Source organism: Mesoplodon bidens (genome assembly GCF_964165515.1).
Source record: "Mesoplodon bidens genome assembly, contig: HAP1_SCAFFOLD_903, whole genome shotgun sequence".
Taxonomy (NCBI): domain Eukaryota; kingdom Metazoa; phylum Chordata; class Mammalia; order Artiodactyla; family Ziphiidae; genus Mesoplodon; species Mesoplodon bidens.
This window is the reverse complement of record NW_027671826.1, coordinates 22,693-50,372: the sequence shown is the minus strand read 5'-3', so window position 1 is coordinate 50,372 and position 27,680 is coordinate 22,693. Positions and strand designations below refer to the sequence as shown.

The following is a 27,680-nucleotide window of genomic DNA, read 5'->3' as shown; positions in this document are numbered from 1 at the left end:
CACAGAGGCCCATGCCCCTTATCATCAGTATGCTCCATGAGGTTTGTCATCACAAGGCTCCATGGTTTTCTCATCAAAATATTCCAGGACCTTGTCATCACAATGCTTCACGACCTTGTCATGAAAATTCTCAATGGCCCTTGTCATCATAATGCTCCAAGCACTAGTCATCAGAATGCTCCTTTATATTTGTCATTACAATCCTCCATTACATTTGGCATCACAATGCTCCCTGCCTTTGTCAGCGCAATGGACCATGACATATGTCATCACAATGCTCCCTGACACCTGTCTTTACAATACTCCATGACCTTCTCATCACAATGCTCCATGCCCTTGCCATCACAATGCAGCATGTCCACTGTCATCACAATAATCTATGAAACTTGTCAGACCAATGCTCCATGCCCCTGTCATCACAATGCTCCATGCCCTTGTCATCACAATGCTCCAGGACCCCTGTCATCACAATGCACCGTGACTCCAGTCGTCACAATACTTCATAACGTTTGTCATCACAATGGTCCATGCCTGCATCATCACAAGGCTCTGTGACATTTGTAACCACAATGCTCCATGAACATTTCATCACAATACTCCGTGACCCTTATCATCACAATGTTCCATGCCTTTGTCACAACAATGCTACATGACCCTTGTCATCACAATGTGCCACGCACTTTTCATCATAACGGTCCACAACATTGTCATCGCTAATCTCCATAAACCTTGTAATCACAATGCTCCATGCACTTCTCATCCAAATGCTCTCTCACCTGAGATATCACAATGTTCCATAACTAGTCATCACAATACTCCCTCACCCCTCTAATCACAATGTTCCATGATCCCTGTCATCACAATGTTACATGCCCTTATCATCACAATGTTCCATTACCCCTGTCATCAAAATGCTCCATGACACTTTTCATCCCAAAGCTCCATGACCCCTGACATCACAATGTTCTATAACCCCTGTTATCAAAATGTTCCATTACACATTTCATCAAATTGTTGCATGACCTTGTCATCAATATGCTCCCTGCCTTTCTCATCACAATGCACCACGCCCTTGTCATCAAAATGCTCCATGACCTTTGTCATCACAAAGCTCCATGACACTTGGCATTACAATGCTCCATGTCATTTTCATCACAATTCTCCATGAACCCTCTCATCACATTGCTCCATGCCTTTGTCATCACAAAGCTCCATGACACTTGGCATCACAATGCTAGATGCCCTTCTCATTACAATGCTCCATGCCCTTGCCATCACAATGCTCCATTACCCTTGTCATGACAAATCTCCATGACCCCTGCCATCACGATGTTCCATGGCCTTGTCATCACAAGGCTCCATGACCATTCTCATCACAATGCTCCATTACCTCTGTCATAAAAATGCTCCATGACCCCTGCCTTCACAATGTTCCACTGCCTTGTCATCACAAGGCTCCATGACCCTTGTCATCACAATGCTCCAAGACCCTGGTAATCACAATGCTCCATGCCCTTTTCATACAAAGCTCCATGACGCATGTCATCAGAAAGTTCCATGACCTTCTCATCACAATGCTCCATGCCCTTGTCATCACAATGCTGCAAAACCCCTGTAATCACAATGTTCCATGCCCCTATCCATCTCAATGCTCCATGAACCCTGTCATCACAATGCACCATGCCCATCATGATAATGCTTCAGGCTGTTGTGATCACAATGAAATCAATATGCTCAATGACCTCTGTCATCATAATGTTCCAAACCCTGGTGATCACAATGTTCCATAACACTTATCATCACAACAGCCCTGACGCTCATCATCACGATTATCCATGGTCTTCTCATCACAATGCTCCATGAAATTTGTCATCACAATGCTCAATACACTTGTCATCACAATGTTCCCTGACACTTGTTGTCTGTATGCTCCTTGAACACTGTCATGGAAAGGCTCCATGCATTTTTCATCAAAATGCTCCAAGACCCCTTTAATGACAATGCTCCATGCCCTTGTCATCACAAAGCTCCATGACGCCTGTCAGCAGAGTGCTCCATGGCCTTTCCCTCACAATGCTCCAAGCCCTTGTTATCACAATGCTCCAAGAACCATGTAATCACAATGCTCCATGCCCCTTTTCATCAGAATGCTCCATGAGACTTGTCATCACAAGTCTCCATGTTCTTCTCATCACAATGCTCCAGTAACTTGTCATCATTATGCTCCATTCCCTTGTCATCACAATGCTCCATGACCCCTGTCTTCACAATACTCCATGAATATTTTCAGCCCAATGTTCCATGACCTTCTCATCACAATGCTCTAAGACCACTGTAATCACAATGCTCCATGCCCATTTTCATCTCAATGACCCATGAACCCTGTCATCACAATGCACCATGCCCATCATCATAATGCTTCATGCTATTGTCATCACCATGAATTCAAAATGCTTCATGACCTCTGTCATAACAATGCTCCAAACCCTTGTGATCACAATATTCCATAACACTTGTCATCACAATGCCACATGACGCTCGTCATCACAATTATCCATGGTCTTCTCATCACAATGCTCCATTTCCTTTGTCATCACAATGCTCAATACACTTCTCCTCAAAATGCTCCCAGACACTTGTTGTCTGTATGCTAGGTGAACGCCATCATGACAAGGCTCCATGCCTTTTTCATCACAATGATCCATACTCTTTTCATCACAATGCTCCAAGACCCCTGTAATCACAATGCTCCATGCCCTTGTAATCACAAAGCTCAATGATGCATGTCATTAGAATGCTCCTTGGCCTTCTCCTCACAATTCTCTATGCCCTTGTCAACACAATTTTCAAAGACCCCTGTAATCACAATGGTCCATGACCCTTTTCATCAGTATGCTCCATGAGAACTGTCATCACAAGGTTCCATGGATTTCTTATCACAATGCTACAGGACCCTGTCATCACAATGCTTCATGACATTGTCATGCAAATTCTCAATGGCCCTTGTCATCATAATGATCCAAGCCATAGTCATCACAATGTTCCATTATATTTGTCATCACAATCCTCCATATCATTTGGCATCACAATGCTCCCTGCCATTGTCATCGCAATGGACCATGACATATGTCATCACAATGCTCCCTGACACCTTTTTCAATATACTCCATGAACTTCTCATCACACTGCTCCATGCCACTTTCATCACAATGCTCCTTGCCCTTGTCATCACAATGCTCCATGACGCATGTCATCAGAATGTTCCATGACCTTCTCATCACAATGCTCCATGCCCTTGTCATCACAATGCTCCAAGAACCCTGTTATCACAATGCTCCATGCCCCTTCTCATCTCAAAGCTCCACGAACCCTGTCATCACAATGCACCATGCCCATCATGATAATGCTTCAGGCTATTGTCAGCACAATGAAATCAAAATTCTCCATGACCTCTGTCATCATAATGCTCCAAACCTTTGTGATCACAATGTTCCATAACACTTATCATCACAACACCACTGACGCTCATCATCACAATTATCCATGGTCTTCTCATCACAATGCTCCATGAAATTTGTCATCACAATGCTCAATACACTTGTCATCACAATGCACCCTGACACTTGTTGTCTGTATGCTCCTTGAACCCTGTCATGACAAGGCTCCATGAGTTTTTCATCACAATAATCCATGCCCTTTTCATCACAATGCTCCAAGACCCATGTAATCACAATGCTCCATGCCCCTTTTCATTAGAATGCTCCATGAGACTTGTCATCATAAGTCTCCATGTTCTTCTCATCACAATGCTCCAGGACCTTGTCATCACTATGGTCCAATCCCTTGTCATCACAATGCTCCATGAACCCTGTCTTCACAATACTCCATGAACATTTTCAGTCCAGTGCTCCTTGACCTTCTCATCACAAGGCTCCATGACCAATATCATCACAAAGCCCCATGACCACTGTCATCACAAAACTCCATGAAACCTGACAACACAATGATCCGACACTCTTGTCATCACAATGCTCCATTACCTAGTCATAACAATACTCCATGAACATTTTCAGCCCAATGCTCCATGACCCTTGTCATCACAATTATCCATGCTCTTGTCATCCCAATGATCCATGACCCATGTATTCACAATGCTCCGTGACGCTTGTCATCACAGTGCTCCATGACACCTGTCATCACAATGCTCCATGCTTTTGTTAGCAAAATGCTACATGACCTTGTCATTACAATGCTCTATGTGCTTGTGATCACAATACTCCATTACCATTGTCATCACAATCCTCCATGAACCTTTGGATCACATCGCTTCATGTCCTTGTCATCACAATGCTCCATGCTCCTTGAAATCAAAATGATCCATGACCTCTGTCATCACAATGCTCCAAACCCTTTTGATCACAAAGTTCCAAAACACTTTTCATCTCAACATTCCATGATGCCAGTCATTACAATACTGCATGCCCTTTTCATCACAATGCTCCATGACCTTTGTCATCACAATCCTCAATACACTTGTCATCACAATGCTCCCTGACACTTGTCGTCAGAATGCTCCTTGAAACCTGTCACGAAAAGGCTCGTGCTTTTTTCATTACAATTCCCCATGCCGTTTTCATCACAATGCTCCAAGCCATTGGCATCAAAATACTCCACAAGCTTGTCTTCAGAATGCTCCATGACACTTGTCATCACAATTCTCCATGCACTTGTCAGCACAATGCTCCCTGACCCTTGACATCACAATGCGCCAAGCCATTGTCATCACAATGCTCCATTACCTTTGTCATCAGAATCCTCCATGACACTTGGCATCACAATGCTCCATGCCATTGTCATCACAATGGGCCTTTACATATGTCATCACAATGCTCCCTGTCACCTGGCTTCACAATACTGCATGACCTGGTCATAACAATTCTCCATGCCCTTGTCATCACAATGTGCCTTTCCAACTGTCATCGCAATAATCCATAAAAATTATTAGACCAGTGATGCATGCCCTTGTCATCACAATGCTCCATGAACTTGTTATCACAATGCTCCATGACCCCTGTCATCACAATGCTCCTTGACTCCAGTCATCACAATGTTTCAGGACCCTTGTCATCACAATGGTCCATGCTCTCGTCATCAAAAGTCTCTGTGGCCTTTTTAACCACAATGCTCCGTGAACTTTTCATCACAATTCTCTTTGACCCTTGTCATCTCAGTGCTCTATGCGTTTCGAAGCAGAATGCTCCATGACCCTTGTCATCACAATGCTCCATGTGCTGGTCAGGACAATACTCCAAGACACACGTCATCACAATGCACCATGCAATTTTCATCACAGTGCTCCACAATCTTGTCATCACAATGCTCCATAAACCTTGTCATCACAATGCTCCATGCACTTCTCAACAAAATGCTCTCTCACCACTGATATCACAATGCTACATCGCTATTTGTCACAATGCTCCCTCACCCTGTCATCACAATGTTCCATGACTCCTGTCATCACAATGTTACATGCAGTTATCATCACAAAGTTTGATGACCCCTTACATCACAATGTTCCATAACCCCTGTCATCAAAATGCTTCATGACACTTTTCATCAAATTGCTCCATGACCCTGTCATCACAATGCTCCCTGCCCTTCTCATCACAATGCACAACGCCCTTGTCATCAAACTGCTCCATGACCTTTGTCATCACAAAGATCCATGACCCTTGGCATCACAATGCTCAATGTCATTGTCATCAGAATGTTCCATGAACGCTCTCATCACATCGTTCCATGACCTTGTCATCACAATGCTCCATGATGCACGTCATCAGAATGCTCCATGGCCTTCTCTTCACAATGCTCCAAGCCCTTGTTATCACAATGCTCCAAGACACCTGTAATCACAATGCTCCATGCCCCTTTTCATCAGAATGCTCCATGAGACTTGTCATCACAAGTCTACATGGTCTTCTAATCACAATGCTATATTTCCTTGTCATCACAATGTTCCATGACCGCTGTCATCACAATTATCCATGAATATTTTCAGCCCAATGCTCCATCTCCTTCTCATCACAATTATCCATGAACAGTATCATCACAATGGTCCAGGACCACTGTCATCACAACACACCATGACCCCTGACAACACAGTGATCCGGGATTCTTGTCATGACAACGCACCATTCCCTAGTCATCACAATGCTCCATGACCCCTATCAACAAAATATTCCATGAACATTTTCAGCCCAATGCTCCATTACACTTGACAACACAATGCTCCTGTCTCTTGTCGTCAGAATGCACCTTGAACCCTGTCACAAAAAGGCTCCATGCATTTTTCATCACAATGCCCCATGCCGTTTTCATCACAATGCTCCATGCCATTGTCATCAAAATACTCCACGAGCTTGTCATCAAAATGCTCCATGACCCGTGTCATCACAATTCTCCATGCACTTGCCAGCACAATGTTCCCTGACCCTTCTCATCACAATGCTCCAAGCCATTGTCATCACAATGCTCCATTACCTTTGTCATCAGAATCCTCCATGACACTTGGCATCACAATGCTCCATGTCATTGTCATCACAATGGGCCATTACATATGTCATCACAATGTTCCCTGACACCTGTCTTCACAATACTGCATGACCTGGTCATCAAAATTCTCCATGCCCTTGTCATCACAATGAGCCATTCCAACTGTCATTGTAATAATCCTTGAAACTTATTAGACCAATGTTCAATGCCCTTGACATCACAATGCTCCATGCCCTTGTTATCACAATGCTCCATGACCCATGTCATCACAATGCACATTGACTCCAGTCATCACAATTCTTCATGAACTTTGTCAACACAATGGTCCATGCCCTCGTCATCAACAGTCTCTCTGACAGTTTTTACCTCAGTGCTCTATGAAATTTTCATCACAATGCTCTTTGTCCCTTGTCATCACAATGCTCTATGCATTTCTCAGCACAATGCAACATGACCGTTGTCATCACAATGCTCAATGTGCTTGTCAGCACGATGCACCATGACACATTTCATCACAATGCACCGTGCGTTTGTCATCACAGTGCTCCACAATCTTGTCATCACAATGCTCCATTAACCTTGTCATCACAATGCTCCATGAACTTCTCATCAATATGCTCTCTCACCACTGAAATCACAATGTTCCATCACTATTCATCAAAATAATCCTTCATCCCTGTAATCACAATGTTCCATGACTCCGGTCATAACAGTTCTACATGCACTTATCATCACAATGTTCGATGACCGATGACATCACAATGTTCCATAAGCCATGTCATCAAAATGCTCCATGATACTTTTCATCAAAAGGCTGCATGACCCCTGACATCACAATGCTCCATAGCCCTTGTCATTACAGTGCTCCATGAGGCTCGTCATCACAATTAGCCATGATCTTCTCATTACAATGCTCCACGGTGTTGCCATCACAATGCTCCATGCCCTGGTCATCACCATGCTCCATGTTCCCTGTCATCACAATTCTCCACGTCCTTGGCATCACCATGTTCCATGACACTTCTCATCACAGTGTTACATGCTTTGTCCGCACAGTACTCCACAAGCTTGCCATCAGCATGCTCCATGCCCCTTGTCATCACAATTCTCCACGTGCTTGTCATCACAATGCTCCATGACAGTTCTCATCACAATGTTACATGCTTTTGTCATCACAATTCTCCATGCACATGTCATCGCAATGCCCCATGACCCCTATAATAGCAAGCTCCATGCCTTTGTCATCACAATGCTTCACGAACTTTTCATCAAAATTCTCAATGGCCGTTGTCATCACAATGCTCCATGACCCTTGTCATCACAATGCTCCATGCCCTTGTCATCAAAAAGCTCAATGACACATGCCATCAGAATGCTCCTTGGTCTTCTCCTCACAATGATCCATGCCCTTGTCATCACAATGTTCCAAGACCCCTGTATTCACAATGATCCATGCCACTTTTCATCAGTATGCTCCATGAGACTTGTCATCACAAGGCTCCATGGTTTCCTCATCACAATTCTCCAGGACCTTGTCATCACAATGCTTCACGACCATGTCATGAAAATTTTCAATAGCCCTTGTCCTCATAATGCTCCAAGCCCCAGTCATCACAATGCTCCATTATATTTGTCATCACAATCCTCCATTACATTCGGAATCACAATTATCCATGCCATTGCCATGGCAATGGACCATGACATATGTCATCACAATGCTGCCTGACACCTGTCTTCACAATACTCCATGACCTTCTCATCAAAATGATTCATGTCATTGTCTTCACAATGCACCATGCATACTGTCATCACAGTAATCTTTGAAACTTGTCAGACCCATGCTCCATGCCCCTGTCATCACAATGCTCCAGGCCCTTGTCATCACAATGCTCCATGAACCCGGTCATCACAATGCTCCGTGACTCCAATCATCACAATGCTTCATAATGTTTGTCATCACAATGGTCCATGCCCGCATCATCACAAGGCTCTATGACCTTTGTAACCACAATGCTCCATGAACATTTCATCACAATTCTCTGTGACCCTTGTCATAACAATGCTCCATGTCTTTGTCAAAACAATGCTCCATGACCATTGTCATCACAATGTGCCACGTGCATTTCATCACAACGGTCCACAAACTTGTCATCACAGTGCTCCATAAACCTTGAAATCACAATGGTCCATGCACTTCTCATCCAAATGCTCTCTCACCAGAGATATCACAATGTTCCATCTCTAGTCATCACAATACTCCCTCACCCCTGTAATCACAATGTTCCATGACCCTGTCATCACAGTGCTACATCCCCTTATCATCACAATGTTCCATGACCCCTGACATCACTCTATTCCATAAGCCCTGTCATCAAAATGCTCCATGACCCTTTTCATCCCAAAGCTCCATGACCCCTGACGTCACAATGTCCTATAACCCCTGCCATCAAAAGGTTCCAGTACAGTTTTTATCAAATTTCTGCATGACTCGGTCATCAAAATGCTCCCTGCCCTTCTCATCACAATGCACCATGCCCTTGTCATCAAAATGCTCCATGAGTTGTCATCAAAAAGCTCCATTACCCTTGGCATCACAATGCTCCATGTCATTGTCATCACAATGCTCCATGAACCCTCTCATCTCATTGCTCCATGCCCTTGTCATCACAAAGCTCCATGACACTTGTCATCACAATGCTCGATGCCCTTCTCATCACAATGCTCCATACCCTTTTCATTACAATGTTGCATGACCCATGTATCATAGTGTTCCGTACCCTTGTCATCATAATGCTCCATGCCCACTCTCATCACAATAATCCATGAAACATTTCAGACCAATGTTCCATGCCCTTCTCATGACAATGCTCCATTACCTCTGTCATAACAATGCACCATGACCCCTGCCATCACAATTTTCCACGGCCTAGTCTTCACAAGGTTCCATGACACTTGCCATCACAATGCTGAAGACCCCTGTAATCACAATGCTCCATGCCCTTGTCATCACAAAGCTCCATGACACATGTCATCAGAATGTTCCATGGCTTTCTCATCACAATGCTCCATGCCCTTGTCATAAGAATGCTCCAAGACCCCTGTAAACACAATGCTTCATGTCCCTTTTCATCTCAATGCTCCATGAACCCTGTCATCACAATGCACCATGCCCATCATCATAATGATTCATGCTATTATCATCAAAATGAAATCAAAATGCTCCATGTCCTCTGTCATAACAATGCGCCAAACCCTTGTAATCACAATATTTCATAACACTTGCCATCACAATGCCCCATGACGTTCGTCATCACCGTTATCCATGGTCTTCTCATCACAATGCTCCATGAACTTTGTCATCATAATGCTCAATACATTTGTCATCAAAATGTTCCCTGACACTTGTTGTCTGTATGCTCCTTGAACCCTGTCATGACAAGTCTCCATTCCTTTTTCATCAAAATGATCCATGCCCTATTCATCACAATGCTCCAAGACCCCTTTAATGACAATGCTCCATGCCTTTGTCATCACAGAGCTCAATGACGCATGTCATCAGAATGCTCCTTAGCCTTCTCCTCACAATGATCCATGCCGTTGTCCTCACAATGTGCCAAGACCCCTGAAATCACAATGCTCCATGCCCCTTTTCATCACTATGCTCCATGAGAATTGTCATCATAAGGCTCCATGATTTTCTCATCACAATGTTCCAGGAATTTTTCATCAAAATGCTTCACGACCTTGTCATGAAAATTCTCAATGGCCCTTATCATAATGCTCCAAGCCCTAGTCATCACAATGCTCCATTATATTTGTCATCACAATCCTCCATTAAATTTGGCATCACAATACTCCCTGCCATTGTCATCGCAATGGACCATGACATATGTCATCACAATGCTCCCTTACACCTGTCTTCTCCATACTCCATGACCTTCTCTTCAAAATGATCCATGCGCCTGTCATGACAATGCTCCATGACTTGTCATCACAAAGCTCCATGACCCATGACCCATGTATGAAACTGTTCTGTGCCCTCATCGTTACTATGTTCCATGCCCACTCTCATCACAATACTCCATGAAATATTTCAGAGCAATGCTCCATGCCATTCTCATCAAAATGCTCCATTAACACTGTCATAACAATGCTCCATGACCCCTGCCATCACAATGTTACACGGCCTTGTCATCACAAGGCTCCATGACACTTCTCATCACAATGATCAAGACCCCTGTAATCTCAATGCTCCATGCCCTTGTCATCACAAACCTCAATGACGCATGTCATCAGAATGTTCCATGGCCTTCACATCACAATGCTCCATGCCCTTGTCATCACAATGCTCCAAGACCCCTGTAATCACAATACGCCATGCCCCTTTTCATCTCAATGCTCCATGAACCCTGTCATCACAATGCATCATGCCCAATATCATAATGCTTCATGCTATTGTCATCACAATGAAATCAAAATGCTCCATGACCTCTGTCATCATAATGCTCTGAACCCTTGTGACCAATATTTTCCATAACATTTATCATCACAACACCCCATGATGCTCATCATCACCATTATCCATGGTCTTCTCATCACAATGCTCCATGACCTTTGTCATCACAATGCTCCCTGACACTAGTGGTCAGTATGCTCCTTGAACCCTGTCATGACAAGGCTCCATGCCTTTTTCATCACAATGATCCATGCTCTTTTCATCACAATGCTCCAAGACCCCTGTAATCACAACGCTCCATGCCCTTGTCATCACAAAGCTGCATGACGCATGTCATCAGAATGCTCCATGGCTTTCTCATCACCATGATCCATGCCCTTGACATCAGAATGCTCCAAAACCGCTGTAATCACAATGCTCCATGCCCCATTTCAACCAAATGCTCAATGAGATTTCTCATCAAAAGTCTCCATGGTCTTCTCATCACAATGCTCCGGAACCTTGTCATCACCATGCTTCATTCCCTTGAAATCACAATGCTCCATGACCTTATCATCACAATGCTCCATGAGCAATATCATCACGATTCTCCATGACCACAGTCATCGAAACAGTCCATGACACCTGACAACACAATGATCAGGGACTCTTGTCATCCCAAATCTATATTCGCTTGACATCACAATGCTCCATGAACACTCTCTTCACAATACTCCATGAACATTTTCAGACCAATGCTCCATGAGCCCTGCCATCACAATGTTCAACGGCCTTGTCATCACTAGGCTACATGACACTTGTCATCACAATGCTTAAGACACCTGTAATCACATTGCTCCATGCCCTTGTCATCCCAATGCTCCATGACCCCTGTATTCACAATGCTCCATGACGCTTGTCATCACAGTGTTCCGTGACACCTGTCATCAGAATGTTACATGCACTTATCATCACAATGTTCAATGACCTATGACATCACAATGTTCCATAACCCCTGTCATCAAAATTCTCCATGACACTTTTCATCAAAAGGCTCCATGTCCCCTGACATCACAATGCTCCATACCCCTTGTCATTACAGTGCTCCATGATGCTCGTCATCACAATTATCCATGGTCGTCTCATCACAATGCTCCACGGTCTTGCCATCACAATGTTCCATGCCCTGGTCATCACAATGCTCCATGTTCCCTGTCATCACAATTCTCCACGTTCTTTGCATCACTATGTTCCATGACACTTCTCATCACACTCTTACATGCTTTGTCAGCACAATACTCCACAAGCTTGTCATCAGAATGCTACATGACCCTTGTCGTCACATTTATCCAGGAACCCTGTCATCAAAGTGCTCCATGACACCTGTCATCACAATGCTCCATGTCCCTTGTTATCCCAATTCTCCACGTGCTTTTCATCACAATGCTCCATGACAGTTCTCATCACAATGTTACATGATTTTGTCATCACAATTCTCCATGCACATGTCATAGCAATGCCCCATGACCCCTGTCATAGCAAGCTCAATGCCTTTGTCATCACAATGCTTCACGACATTTCATCAAAATTCTCATTGGCCGCTGTCATCACAATGCTCCATGCACTTGTCAACAAAATGTTCCATGACGATTGTCATCACAATGATCCAAGCCCTTGTCATCACAATGCTCCATTACCTTTGTCATCACAATCCTCCAAAACACTTGGCATCACAATGCTCCATGCCATTGTCATCACAATGGAACATGAAATATGTCATCACAATGCTCCCTGACACCTGTCTTCACAATACTCCATGACCATGTCATCACAATGTGCCATGCCAACTGTCAACACAATTATCCATGAAAATTGTCAGAACAATGCTCCATGCCCCTGTCATCACAATGTTCCATGCCCTTGTCATCACAATGCTCCATGACCCCAGTTCTCACAATGCTCCGTGACTCCAGTCATCACAAGGCTACATGACCTGTGTCATCACAATGATACATGTCCTCATCATCACAAGGCTCTGTGAAATTTGTCACCACAATGCTCCATGAAATTTTCATCACAATGCTCCGTGACACTTGTTATCACAATTCTCCGTCCCTTTGTCAACTCAATGCTACATGAGCCTTGTCATCAAAATGTTCCATGTGCTTGTCAGCGCAGTGCTCCATGACCCATGTCATCACAATGCTCCATAAACCTTGTCATCACAATGCTCCTTGCACGTCTTATCAAAGTGCTCTCTCACCACTGATATCAAAATGTTCCCTCACTAGTCATCACAATACACCCAATCCCCTGTCATCACAATGGTCCATAAACCCTGTCATGAAATTGTTCCATGACCCATGATATCACAGTGTTCCATAACCCCTGTCATGAAAATGTTCCATGACCTTTTTCATCAAAATGCTCCATGTCCCCTGACATCACAATGCTCCATAGCCCTTGTCATTACAGTGCTCCATGACGCTCGTCATCACAATTATCCATGGTCTTCTCATCACAATGCTCCACGGTCTTGCCATCACAATGCTCCATGACCTGGTCATCACAATGCTCCATGTCCTTTGTCATCATAATTCTCCACGTCCTTGTCATCACAATGCTCCATGACAGTTCTCATCACAATGTTACATGCTTTTGTCATCACAATTCGCCATGCACATGTCATTGCAATGCCCCATGACCCCTGTCATAGCAAGCTCCATGCCTTTGTCATCACAATGCTTCACGACCTTTTCATCAAAATTCTCAATGGCCTTTGTTACCACAATGCTCCATGACCCTTGTCATCACAATGCTCCAAGCCCTTGCATCACAATGCTCCATTTCCCTTGTTATCACATTCCTCCAAAACACTTGAAATCACAATGCTCCATGCCCTTGTCAGCACAATGCTCCATGACCCCAGTTCTCACAATGCTCCGTGACTCCAGTCATCACAATGCTTCATGACCTGTGTCATCACAATGATCCATGTCCTCATCATCACAAGGCTCTGTGAAATTTGTCACCACAATGCTCCATGAACTTTTCATCACAATGCTCTGTGACACTTGTTATCACAATGCTCCGTCCCTTTGTCATCTCAATGCTCCATGACCCTTGTCATCAAAATGTTCCATGCGATTGTCAGCATAGTGCTCCATGACCAATGTCATCACAATGCTCCATAAACCTTGTCATCGCAATGCTCCTTGCACGTCTTATCAAAGTGCTCTCTCACCACTGATATCAAAATGTTCCCTCACTAGTCATCACAATACACCCACTCCCCTGTCATCACAATGATCCATAACCCCTGTCATGGAAATGTTCCATGAACCCTGACCACACAATGTTCCATAACCCCTGTCATCAAAATGCTCCATGACCCTTTTCATCAAATTGCTCCATGACCCTCTCATCACAATGCTCCCTGCCCTTTGCATCACAATGCACAACGCCCTTGTAATCAAAATGCTCCATGACTTTGTCATCACAAAGATCCATGACCCTTGGCATTACAATGCTCCATGTCATTGTCATCACAATGCTCCATGATCGCTCTCATCACATTGCTCCATTCCTTGTCGTCACAAAGCTCCATGACCCATGTCATCAGAATGCTCCATGGCCTTCTCATCACAGTGCTCCATGCCCTTGCCATCACAATGCTCCATTACACCTCTCATCACAATGCTCCAAGACCATTGTAATCACAATGCTCCATGCCACTTTTCATCTCAATGTTCCATGAAGCCTGTCATCACAATGCACCATGCCCCCCATCATAATGCTTCATGCTATTGTCATCAAAATGAAATCATAATGCTCCATGACCGCTCTCATCACAATGCTCCAAACCCTTGTGATCAAAATGTTCTATAACACTTATCATCACAACGCCCCATGACGCTCGTCATCACAAATATCCATGGACTTCTCATCGCAATGCTCTATGACATTTGTCACCACATTGCTCAATACCCTTGTCATCACAATGCTCCCTGACAATTGTCGTCAGTATGCTCCTTGAACCCTGTGATGACAAGGCTCCACGGCCTTCTCATCCCTATGCTCCATGCCCTTGTCATCACAGTGCTCCATGAACCCTGTAATCACAATACTCCATGCCCGTTTTCATCAGAATGTTCCATGAGACATATCATCACAAGGCTACATGTTCTTCTCATCACAATGCTCCATGACACCAGTCATCACAATACTCCATGAACATTTTCATCCCAATGCTCCATGACCCTTGTCATCACAATGATCCATGCCCTTGTCATCCCAGTGCTCCATGACACTTCTCATCACAATGCTCCATGCCTTTGTCAGCAAAATGCTACATGACCTTTTCATTAAAATTCTCTATGCATTTGTCATCACAATAGTCCATTACCATTGTCATCACAATCCTCCATGAACCTTGGGATCACATTGTTTCATGCCCTTGTCATCAAAATGCTCCATGCTCCGTGAAATCAAAATGATCCATGATCTGTGTCATCACAATGCTCCAAACACTTGTGATCACAATGTTCCATAACACTTGTCATCACAACGCTCCATGATGCCTGTCATCACAATACTCCATGCCCTTTTCATCACAATGCTCCATGACCTTTGTCATCACAATTCTCAATACACTGGTCATCACAGTGCTGCCTGACACTTGTCCTCAGAATGCTCCTTGAACCCTGTCATGAAAAGTCTCCATGCCTTTTACATCACAAAGCCCCATGCCATTTTCATCACAATGCTCCATGCCATTGTCATCAAAATACTCCACAAGCTTGTCATAAGAATGCTCCATGACCTTTGTCATCACAATTCTCCATGCACTTGTCAGCACAATGCTCCATGACCCTTGTCATCACAATGTCCAAGCCATTGTCATCACAATGCTTTATTACCTTTGTCATCAGAATCCTCCATTACACTTGCCATCACAATGCACCATGCCATTGTCATCACAGTGGGCCATTACATATGTCATCACAACGCTCTCTGACACCAGTCTTCACAATACTGCATGACCCGGTCTTCACAATGCTCCATGCCCTGGTCATCACAATGCAACATTCCAAGTGTCTTGCAGTAATCCATTAAACTTATTAGACCAATGCTCCGTTCCCTTGTCATCACAATGCTCCATGCCCCATGTCATCACAATGCTCCGTGACTCCAATCATCTCAATTATTCATGACCTTTGTCATCACAATGGTCCATGCCCTCGTCATCAACAGTCTCTGTGACCTTTTTACCCTCAATGCTCCATGAAATTTTCATCACAATGCTCTTTGACCCTTGTCATCATAATACTTTATGCCTTTCTCATCACATTGCTCCATGCCCTTGTCATCACAAAGCTCCATGACACTTGTCATCACATTGCTCGATGACCTTGTCATCACAATGCTCCATGCTCTTGTCATTACAATCCTGCATGACCCATGTATCACAGTGTTCCATGCCCTTGTCATCACAATGCTCCATGCCCACTCTCATCACAATAATCCATGAAACATTTCAGACCACTGTTCCATGCCCTTCTCATCACAGTGCTCCATTACACCTGTCATAACAATGCACCATGACCCCAGCCATCACAATGTTCCACGGCCTAATCATCACAAGGTTCCATGACACTTGCTGTCACCATGCTCAAGACCGCTGAAATCACAATGCTCCATGCCCTTGTCATCACAATGCTCCAAGACCCTTTTAATCATAATGCTCCATGACCCCTTTCATCTCAATACTCCATGAACCCTGTCATCACAATGCACCATGTCCATCATCATAATGCTTCAGGCTATTGTCATCAAAATGATATAAATATTCTCCATGTCCTCTGTCATCATAATGCTCCAAACCCTTGTTATCACAGTGTTTCATAACACTTATCATCACAACACCCCATGATGCTCATCATCAAAATTATCCATGGCCTTCTCATCACAATGCTCCATGCCGTAGTCTTCACAAAGTTCCAAGACCCCTGTAATCACAATGCTCCATGCCCCTTTTCATCAGAATGCTCCATAAGAATTGTCATCACAAGTCTCCATGTTCTTCTCATTACAAACCTCGAGGAAATTGTCATCACCATGCTCCATTCCCGTGTCATCACAATGCTCCATGACCCCTGTCATCACAATAATCCTTGAACATTTTCAGCCCAATGCTCCACGACCTACTCGTCACAATGCTCCATGACCAATATCATCACTATTCTCAATGACCACTGTCATCAGAACACTCCATGACACCTGACAACACAATGATCCGGGACTCTTGTAATCACAATGCTCAATTCCCTAGACGTCACAATGCTCCATGACCCCTATCATCACCATACTCCATGAACATTTTCAGCCCAATGCTCCATGATCACTGCCATCACAATATTCAGCGGCCTTGTCATCACAAGGCTACATGACACTTGTCATCACAATGCTCAAGACACCTGTAATCACAATGCTCCATGCCCCATTTCATCAGAATTCTCCATGAGATTTCTCATCACAAGTCTCCATGGTCTTCTCATCACAAGGCTTCCAGACCTTGTCATCAGCATGCTCCTTTCCCTTGTCATCACAGTGCACCATGACCCCTGTCATCACAGTAGTCCATGAATATTTTCAGCACAATGCTCCATGACCTTCTCATCACAATGCTCCATGACCAATATCATCACAATGCTCCAGGACCACTGTAATCACAACACTCCATGACACCTGACAACACAATGATCTGGGACCCTTATCACAACAATGATCAATTCCCTAGTCATCACAATGTTCCATGACCCCTGTTATCACAATACTCCATGAACATTTTCAGCCCAAGTCTCTATGAACCTTGTTATCATAGTGATCCATGCCCTTGTCATCCCAATGCTCCATGACCCCTGTATTCGCAATGCTCCGTGACGCTTGTCATCACAGTGCTCCATGACACCTGTCATCACAATGCTCCTTGCCTTTGTCAGCAAATTGTTACATGACCTTGTCATTACACAGCTCTATGTGCTTGTAATCAAAATACTCCATTACCATTGTCATCATAATCCTCCATGAACCTTGGGATCACATTGCTTCATGCCCTTGTCATCACAATGCTCCATGCTCCTTGAAATCAAAATGATCCATGAACTCAGTCATCACAATGCTCCAAACCCTTGTGGTCACAATGTTCCATAACACTTGTCATCACAACGCTCCATGATGCCTGTCATCACAATACTCCATGCCCTTTTCATCACAATGCTCCATGACCTTTATCATCACAATTCTCAATACACTTGTCATCACAATGCTCCCTGACTCTTGTTGTCAGAATGCTCCTTGAACCCTCTCAAGAAAAGGCTTCATGCTATATTCATCACAATGCCCCATGCCACTTTCATCACAATAATCCATGCCATTGTCATCAAACTACTCCACAAGTTTGTCATCCAAATGCTCCATGACCCGTGTCATCACAATTCTCCATGCACTTTCCAGCACAATCCTCCCTGACCCTTGTCATCACAATGCTCCAAGCCATTGTCATCAAAATATTCCATTAACTTTGTCATCAGAATACTCCATGACACTTGGCATCACAATGCTCCATGCCATTGTCATCACAATGGGCCATTACATATGTCATCACAATGCTCCCTGACACCAGTCTACACAATACTGCATGACCTGGTCTTCACAATGCTCCATTCCCTTGTCATCACAATGCGCCATTCCAACTGTCATTGCAATAATCCATGAAACTTATTAGACCAATGTTCCAAGCCCTTGTCATTACAGTGCTCCATGCCCTTGTTATCACAATGCTCCGTGACTCCAGTCATCACAATGCTTCATGACCTTTGTCATCACAATGGTCCATGCCCTCATCATCAACAGTCTCTGTGACCTTTTTAACCTCAATGCTCCATGAAATTTTCATCACAACGCTCTTTGACCCTTGTCATTACAATGCTCTTTGCCTTTCTCAGCACAGTGTTCCATGACCCTTGTCATCACAGTGCTCCATGCGCTTGTCAGCACAATGCTCCATGACAGATGTCATCACAATTTGCCATGTGATTGTCATCACAGTGATCCACAATCTTGTCATCACAATGCTCCATAAAACTTGTCATCACAGAGCTCCATGCACGTCTCATCAAAATGCTCTCTCAACACTGATATCACAATGTTACATCACTATTCATCACAATACTCCCTCACCCCTGTCATCACAATGTTCCATGACTCCTGTCATCACAATGCTACATGAAAATATTATCTAAATGTTCGATGACCCCTGACATCACAATGTTCCATAACCCCTGTCATCAAAATGCTCCATGACCCTTTTTATCAAATTGATCCTTGACCCCTGACATCACAATGTTCAATAACCCCTGTCATCAAAATGTTCCATGACCCTTTTCATCAAATTGCTCCATGACCCTGTCATCACAATGCTCCCTGCCCTTCTCATCACATTGCACAACGCCCTTGTCATCAAATAGCTCCATGACGTTTGTCAACACAAACATCCATGACTCATGGCATCACAATGCTCCATGTCATTGTCATCACAATGCTTCATGAAAGCTCTCATCACATTGCTCCATGCCCGTGTCATCACAAAGCTCCATGATGCATGTCATCAGAATGCTCCATCCCTTCTCCTCACAATGCTCCATGACCGCTGCCATCACGATGTTACATGGACTTGTCATCACAAGGCTCCATGTCCCTTCTCATCACAATGCTCCAAGACCCCTTTAATCACAATGCTCCCTGCTCCTTTTCATCCCAAGGATCCTTGAACCCTCTCATCAAATTGCACCATGCCCATCATCATAATGGTTCATGCTATTGTCATCACAATGAAATCAAAATGCTCCATTACCTCTGTCATAACAAAGCTCCAATCCCTTGTGATCCCAATATTCCATAAATCTTGTCCTCACAATGCCCCATGATGCTCGTCATCACAATTATCCAATGTCTTCTCATCACAATGCTCCATGACCTTTGTCATCACAATGCTCAATACACTTGTCATCAAAATGCTCCCTGACACTTGTTGTCTGTATGCTCCTTGAACCCTGTCATGACAAGGCTCCATACCGTTATCATCACAATGATCCATTCCTTTTTCATCACAATGCTCCAAAACCCTGTAATCACAATGCTCCTTGCCCTTGTCATCACAAAGCTCCATAACGCATGTCATCAGAATGCTCCATGGCCTTCTCATCACAAAGCTCCATGCCCTTGTCATCACAATGGGCCATTACATATGTCATCACAATGCTCTCTGACATCTGTCTTCACAATACTGCATGACCTGGTCATCACAATGCTCCATGCCCTTGTCATCACAGTGGGCCATTCCAGGTGTCATCACAAGAATCCATGAAACTTATTAGAACAATGCTCCATGAACTGGTCATCTCAATGCTCCAAGCCTTTGTTATCACAATGCTTCATGACCCCTGTCATCACAATGCTCCGTGACTCCAGTCATCACAATGCTTCATGTCCTTTGTCATCACAATGGTCCATGCCCTTGTCATTAACAGTCTCTGACATTTTAACCACAATGCTCCATGAACTTTTCATCACAATGCTCTTTGACCCTTGTCATCACAATGTTCTATGCCTTTCTCAGCACAGTGTTCCATGACCCTTGTCATCACAGTGCTCCATGCGTTTGACATCACAATGCACCATGACACATGTCATCATAATGTGCCATGTGCTTGTCATCACAGTGCTCCACAATCTTGTCATCACAATGCTCCATAAAACTTGTCATCACAGAGCTCCATGCACGTCTCATCAAAATGCTCTCTTAACACTGATATCACAATGTTACATCACTATTCATCACAATACTCCCTCACCCCTGTCATCACAATGTTCCATGACTCCTGTCATCACAATGCTACATGCAATTATTATCTAAATGTTCGATGACCCCTGACATCACAATGTTCCATAACCCCTGTCATCAAAATGCTCCATGACCCTTTTCATCAAATTGATCCATGACCCCTGACATCACAATGTTCCATCACCCCTGTCATCAAAATGTTCCATGACCCTTTTCATCAAATTGCTCCATGACCCTGTCATCACAATGCTCCCAGCCCTTCTCATCACATTGCACAACGCCCTTGTCATCAAAATGCTCCATGACCTTTGTCAACACAAAGATCCATGACTCTTGGCATCACAATGCTCAATGTCATTGTCATCACAATGCTCCATGAAAGCTCTTATCACATTGCTCCATGCCCGTGTCATCACAAAGCTCCATGACGCATGTCATCAGAATGCTCCATCCCTTCTCCTCACAATGCTCCATGACCCTTGCCTTCACGATGTTCCATGGACTTGTCATCACAAGGCTCCATGACCCTTCTCATCACAATGCTCTAAGACCCCTGTAATGACAATGCTCCCTGCTCCTTTTCATCCCAAGAATCCATGAACCCTCTCATCAAATTGCACCATGCCCATCATCATAATGCTTCATGCTATTGTCATCACAATTAAATCAAAATGCCTCATGACCTCTGTCATAACAATGCTCCAAACCCTTGTGATCCCAATATTCCATAAATCTTGTCCTCACAATGCCCCATGACGCTCGTCATCACAGTTATCCAATGTCTTCTCATCACAATGCTCCATGACATTTGTCATCACAATGCTCAATACACTTGTCATCAAAATGCTCCCTGACACTTGTTGTCTGTATGCTCCTTGAACCCTGTCATGACAAGGCTCCATACCATTTTCATCACAATGATCCTTTCCTTTTTCATCACAATGCTCCAAGACCCTGTAATCACAATGCTCCATGCCATTGTCATCACAAAGCTCCATGACGCATGTCATCAGAATGCTCCATGGCCTTCTCATCACAATGATCCATGGCCATGCCATCACAATGCTCCATTACACCTGTCATTACAATGCTCCTTGACCCCTGCCATCACAATGTTCCATGGACTTATCATAACAAGGCTCCATGACACTTCTCATCACAATGCTCCAAGACCCCTGTAATCACAATGATCCATGCCCCTCTTCATCAGTATGCTCCATGAGTCTTGTCATCACAAGGCTCCACGATTTTCTCATCACAATGCTCCAGGACCTTGTCATTACAATGCATCTTGCCCTTGTCATGAAAATTCTCAATGGCCATTCTCATCATAATGCTCAAAGCCCTAGCCATCACAATGCTCCATTATATTTGTCATTACAAACCTCCATTACATTTGGCATCACAATGCTCCCTGCCATTGTCATTGCAATGGACCATGACATATGTCATCACAGTGCTCAATGACACCTGTCTTCACAATACTCAATGACCATCTCATCACAATGCTCCATGCCTTTGTCATCACAATGCACCATGCACACTGTCATCACAATAATCTATGAAACTTTTCAGACCAAAGTTTCATGACCCTGTCATCACAATGCTCCATGCCCTAGTCATCACAATGCTCCATGACCCCTGTCATCACAATGCTTGTGACTCCAGTCATCACAATGCTACATAACGTTTGTCATCACAATGGTCCATGCCCGCGTCATCACAAGGCTCTGTGACATTGGTAACCACAATGCTCCATGAACTTTTCATCACAATTCTCCTTGACCATTGTCATCACAGTGCTCCATGCCTTTGGCAGAAAAAATATTCCATGACCCTTGTCATCACAAAGTGCCACGCACTTTTCCTCACAACGGTCCACAAACTTGTCATTGCAATGCTCCATAAACATTGTAATCGCAATGCTCCATGCATTTCTCATCAACATGCTCTCTCACCAGAGATATCACAATGTTCCATCACTAGTCGTCACAATACTCCCTCAACCCTGTAATCACAATATTCCATGACCCCTGTCATCACAATTCTACATCCCCTTATAATCACAATGTTCCATGACCCCTGACATCACAATGTTCCATAACACCTGTCTTCAAAATGCTCCATGATCCTTTTCTTCCCAAAGCTCCATGACCCCTGACATCACAATGTTCTATAACCCGTGTCATCAAAATGTTCCATTACAATTTTCATCAAATTCCTGCATAACCTTGTCACCAAAATACTCCCTGGCCTTCTCATCCCAATGCACCACACCCATGTCATCACAATGCTCCATGACCTTTGTCATCACAGACCTCCATGACCCTTGGCATAAATAGTTCCATGTCATTGTCATCACAAAGCTTCACGACACTTGTCAACAAAATGCTCGATGCCCTTATCATCACAGTGCTCCATGACCTTGTCATTACAATCCTCCTTGACTCATGTATCACAGTGTTCCGTGCCCTTGTCATCACAATGCTCCATGCCCACTCTCATCACAATAATCCATGAAATATTACAGACCAATGCTCTATGTCCTTCTCATCACAATGCTCCATTACGCCTGTCATAAAAATGCTCCATGACCCCTGCCATCACAGTGTTCCAAGGCTTTTTCATTCACAAGGCTCCATGACACTTGTCATCACAATGCTCAAAGACACATGTAATCAAAATTCTCCATGCCCTTGTAATCACAAAGATCCATGACGCATGTCATCAGAATGTTCCATGCCCTTGTCATCACAATGCTCCTTGCCATGTCATCACAATGCTCCATGACCCCTGTCATCACAACACTCCATGAGCGCTGACAACACAGTGATATGGGACACTTGTCAACACAATGCTCCATTCCCTAGTCATCACAATGCCCCATGATCCCTGTCATCACTATACTCCATGAACATTTTCAGCACTATGCTCCATGAACCTTGTCATCACAATGATCCATGCCCTAGTTATCCCAATGCTCCATGACCCCTGTATTCACAATGCTCAGTGACGCATGTCACCACAGTGCTCCATGACACCTGACATCACAATGTTCTGTGCCTTTTTCAGCAAAATGCTACATGACTTTTTCATTACAATGCTCTAGGCGCCTGACATCAGAAAACTGCATTACCATTGTCATCACAATTCTCCATGAACCTTGGGATCACATTGCTTCATGCCGTTGTCATCACAGTGCTCCATGCTGCTTGAAATCAAAATGATCCATGACCTCTGTCATCACAATGCTCCAAACCCTTGTGATCACAATGTTCCATAACACTTGTCATCACAACGCTCCATGATGCCTGGCATCACAATATTCATGCCCTTTTCATTCCAATATTCCATGACCTTTGTCATCACAATTCTCAATACACTTGTCATCACAATGCTCCCTGACTCTTGTCGTCAGAATGCTCCTTGAACCCTGTCACTAAGAGGCTCCGTGCCTTTTTCATCACAATGCCCCATGCCATTTTCATCACAATGCTCCATGCCATTGTCATCAAAATACTCCACAAGATTGTCATCAAAATGCTCCATGACCCGTGTCATTACAATTCTCCATGCACTTGCCAGCACAGTGCTCCCTGACCCTTGTCATCACAATGCTCCAAGCCATTGTCATCACAATGCTCCATTACCTTTGTCATCAGAATCCTCCATGACACTTGGCATCACAATGCTCCATGCCATTGTCATCACAATAGACCATTACATATGTCATCACAATGCTCCCTCACACATGTCTTCACAATACTGCATGACCTGGTCTTCAAAATTCTCCATGCCCTTGTCATCACAATGCACCATTCCAACTGTCATTGAAACAATCCATGAAACTTATTACACCAATGTTCCATGCCCTTGGCATCACAATGCTCCTTGCCCTTCTTATCAAAATGCTCCGTGACTCCAGTCATCACAATGCTTCATGACCTTTGTCGTCACAATGGTCCATGCCCTCGTCATTAACAGTCTCTGTGACCTTTTTAACCTCAATGCTCCATGGAAATTTCATCACAATGTTCTTTGACCCTTGTCATCACAATACTCTATGCCTTTCTCAGCGCAGTGCTCCATGACCGTTGTCATCACAAAGCTCCATGCGCTTGTCAGCACAATGCTCCATGACACGTCATCACAATGCACCATGCGCTTGTCATCACAGTGCTCCACAATCTTGTCATCACAATGCTCCATTAACCTTGACATCACAATGCTCCATGAACTTCTCATCAATATGCTCTCTCACCACTTATATCACACTGTTATATCACTATTCATCACAATAGTTCCCCACCCCTGTCATCACAATGTTCCATGACTCCTGTTATCACAATGCTACATTAACTTATCATCACAATGTTCGATGACCTATGACATCACAATGTTCCATTAGCAATGTCATCAAAATTCTCCATGACACTTTTCATCAAAATGCTACATGTCCCCTGACATCACAATGCTCCATAGCACTTGTCATTACAGTGCTCCATGACGCTCTTCATCACAATTATCCATGGTCTTCTCATCACAATGCTCCATGACCATTGTCATCACAATGCTCTATACACTTGTCATCAAAATGCTCCTTGACGCTTGTTGTCTGTATGCTCCTTGAACCCTGTTATGACAAGGCTCCATGCCTTTTTCATCACAATGATCCATGCCCTTTTCATCACAATGCTCCAAGACCCATGTAATCAAAATGATCCATGCCCTTTTCATCACAAAGCTCCAAGATGCATGTCATCAGAATGCTCCATGGACTTTTCCTCACAATGCTCCATGCCCTTGTCATCACAATGCTCCAAGACCCTTGTAATCACAATGCTCCATGCCCTTCTCATCACAATGCTCCATTACACCTGTCATAACAAAGCTCAATGACCCCAGCCATCACAATGTTCCACGGCCTTGTCATCACAAGGCTCCATGACACTTGTAATCACAATGCTCCAAGACCCCTGTAATCACAATGCTCCATGACCTTATCCTCACACACTCCATGACACATGTCATCAGAATGTTCCATGGCCTTCTCATCACAATGCTCCTTGCCCTTGTTATCGCAATGCTCCCAGACCCCTGTAATCACAATTCTCCATTGCCATTTTCATCTCAGTGCTCCATGAACCCTGTCATCACAATGCTTCATGACCCCTGTCATCACAATACTCCATGAACATTTTCAGCCCAATGCTGCATGACACTTAACATCATAATGATCCATGCCCGTGTCATCCCAATACTCCATGACCTCAGTATTCACAATGCTCCGTGATGCTTGTATCACAGTGCTCCATGACACTTGTCATCACGATGCTCCATGCCTTTTTCAAAAAAATATTACATGACCTTGTCATTACAATGTTCTATTCGCTTGTCATCACAATACTCTATTACCATTGTCATCACAATCCTCCATGAAACTTGGGATAACATTGCTCCATGACCCTTGTCATCAAAATGCTCCATGTCGCCTGACATCAAAATGCTCCATAGCCCTTGTCATTACAGTGCTCCATGACTCTCTTCATCACAATTATCCATGGTCTTCTCATCACAATGCTCCACGGTCTTGCCATCACAATGCTCCATTCCCTAGTCATCACAATTCTCCAAGTTCTTGGCATCACTCTGTTCCATGACACTTCTCATCACAGTGTTACATAATTTGTCAGCACAATACTCCGCAAACATGTCATTAGAATGCTCCATGACCCTTGTCATCACAATTATCCATGCCCCGTCATCTCAAAGCTCCATGCCCTTGTCATCACAATGCTCCATGACCCCTGTCATCACAGTACTCCATGAACATTTTCAGCCCAATGCTCCATGACTTTCTCATCGCAATGCTCCATGACCAGTATCATCACAATGCTCCATGACACATGACAACACAATGATCCGGGACTCTTGTCATCACAGTGCCCCATTACCTAGTCATCACAATGCTCCATGACCCCTGTCATCACAATACTCCATGAATATATTCAGCCCAAAGTCCATGAACATTGTCATCAAAATGATCCATGCCCTAGTCATCCCAGTGCTCCATAACCTCTGTATTCACAATGCTCTGTGACACTTGTCATGACAGTGCTCTGTGACACCTGTCATCACAATGCTCCAAGTCTTTGTCAGCAAAATGCTACATGACCTTGTCGGTACAATGCTCTATGAGCTTCTCATCACAATACTCCATTACCATTGTCATCACAATCCTCCATGAACCTTGGGATCACATTGCTTCATGCCTTTGTCGTCACAAAGCTCCATGCTCTTTGAAATCCAAATGATCCATGACCTCTGTCATCGCAATGCTCCGAACCCTTGTGATCACAATGTTCCATAACACTTGTCATCACAACGCTCCATGATGTCTGTCATTACTATACTCCATGCCCTTTTCATCACAATGTTCCATGACCTTTGTCATCACAATTCTCAATACACTTGTCATCACAATGCTCCCGCACTCTTGTCGTCAGAATGCTCCTTGAAACCTGTCACGAAAAGGCTCCATGCCATTTTCATCACAATGCCCCATGCCATTTTCAACACAATAATCCATGCCATTGTCATCAAAATACTCCTCATTCTTGTCATTCAAATGCTCCATGACCCGTGTCATCACAATTCTCCATGCACTTGCCAGCACAATGCTCCCTGTCCATTGTCATCACAATGCTCCAAGCCATTGTCATCACAATGCTCCATTACCTTTGTCATCAGAATCCTCCATGACACTGGGCATCACAATGCTCCCTGCCA

The 27,680-nt window shown here is 43.9% G+C and overlaps 1 long non-coding RNA gene across 1 annotated transcript in view; it reads right to left on the bottom strand.

Moving 5' to 3' along the window:
- The window catches only part of LOC308610968, a 49,457-nt gene extending 23,714 nt beyond the window's left edge, over nucleotides 1–25,743 (bottom strand). The window contains exon 1 of the long non-coding RNA XR_014014718.1: nucleotides 25,671–25,743. This is a non-coding gene — a long non-coding RNA (uncharacterized lncRNA). The remainder of the gene's footprint in view (nucleotides 1–25,670) is intronic.
- Between the last annotated feature and the right edge of the window lie 1,937 nt (nucleotides 25,744–27,680).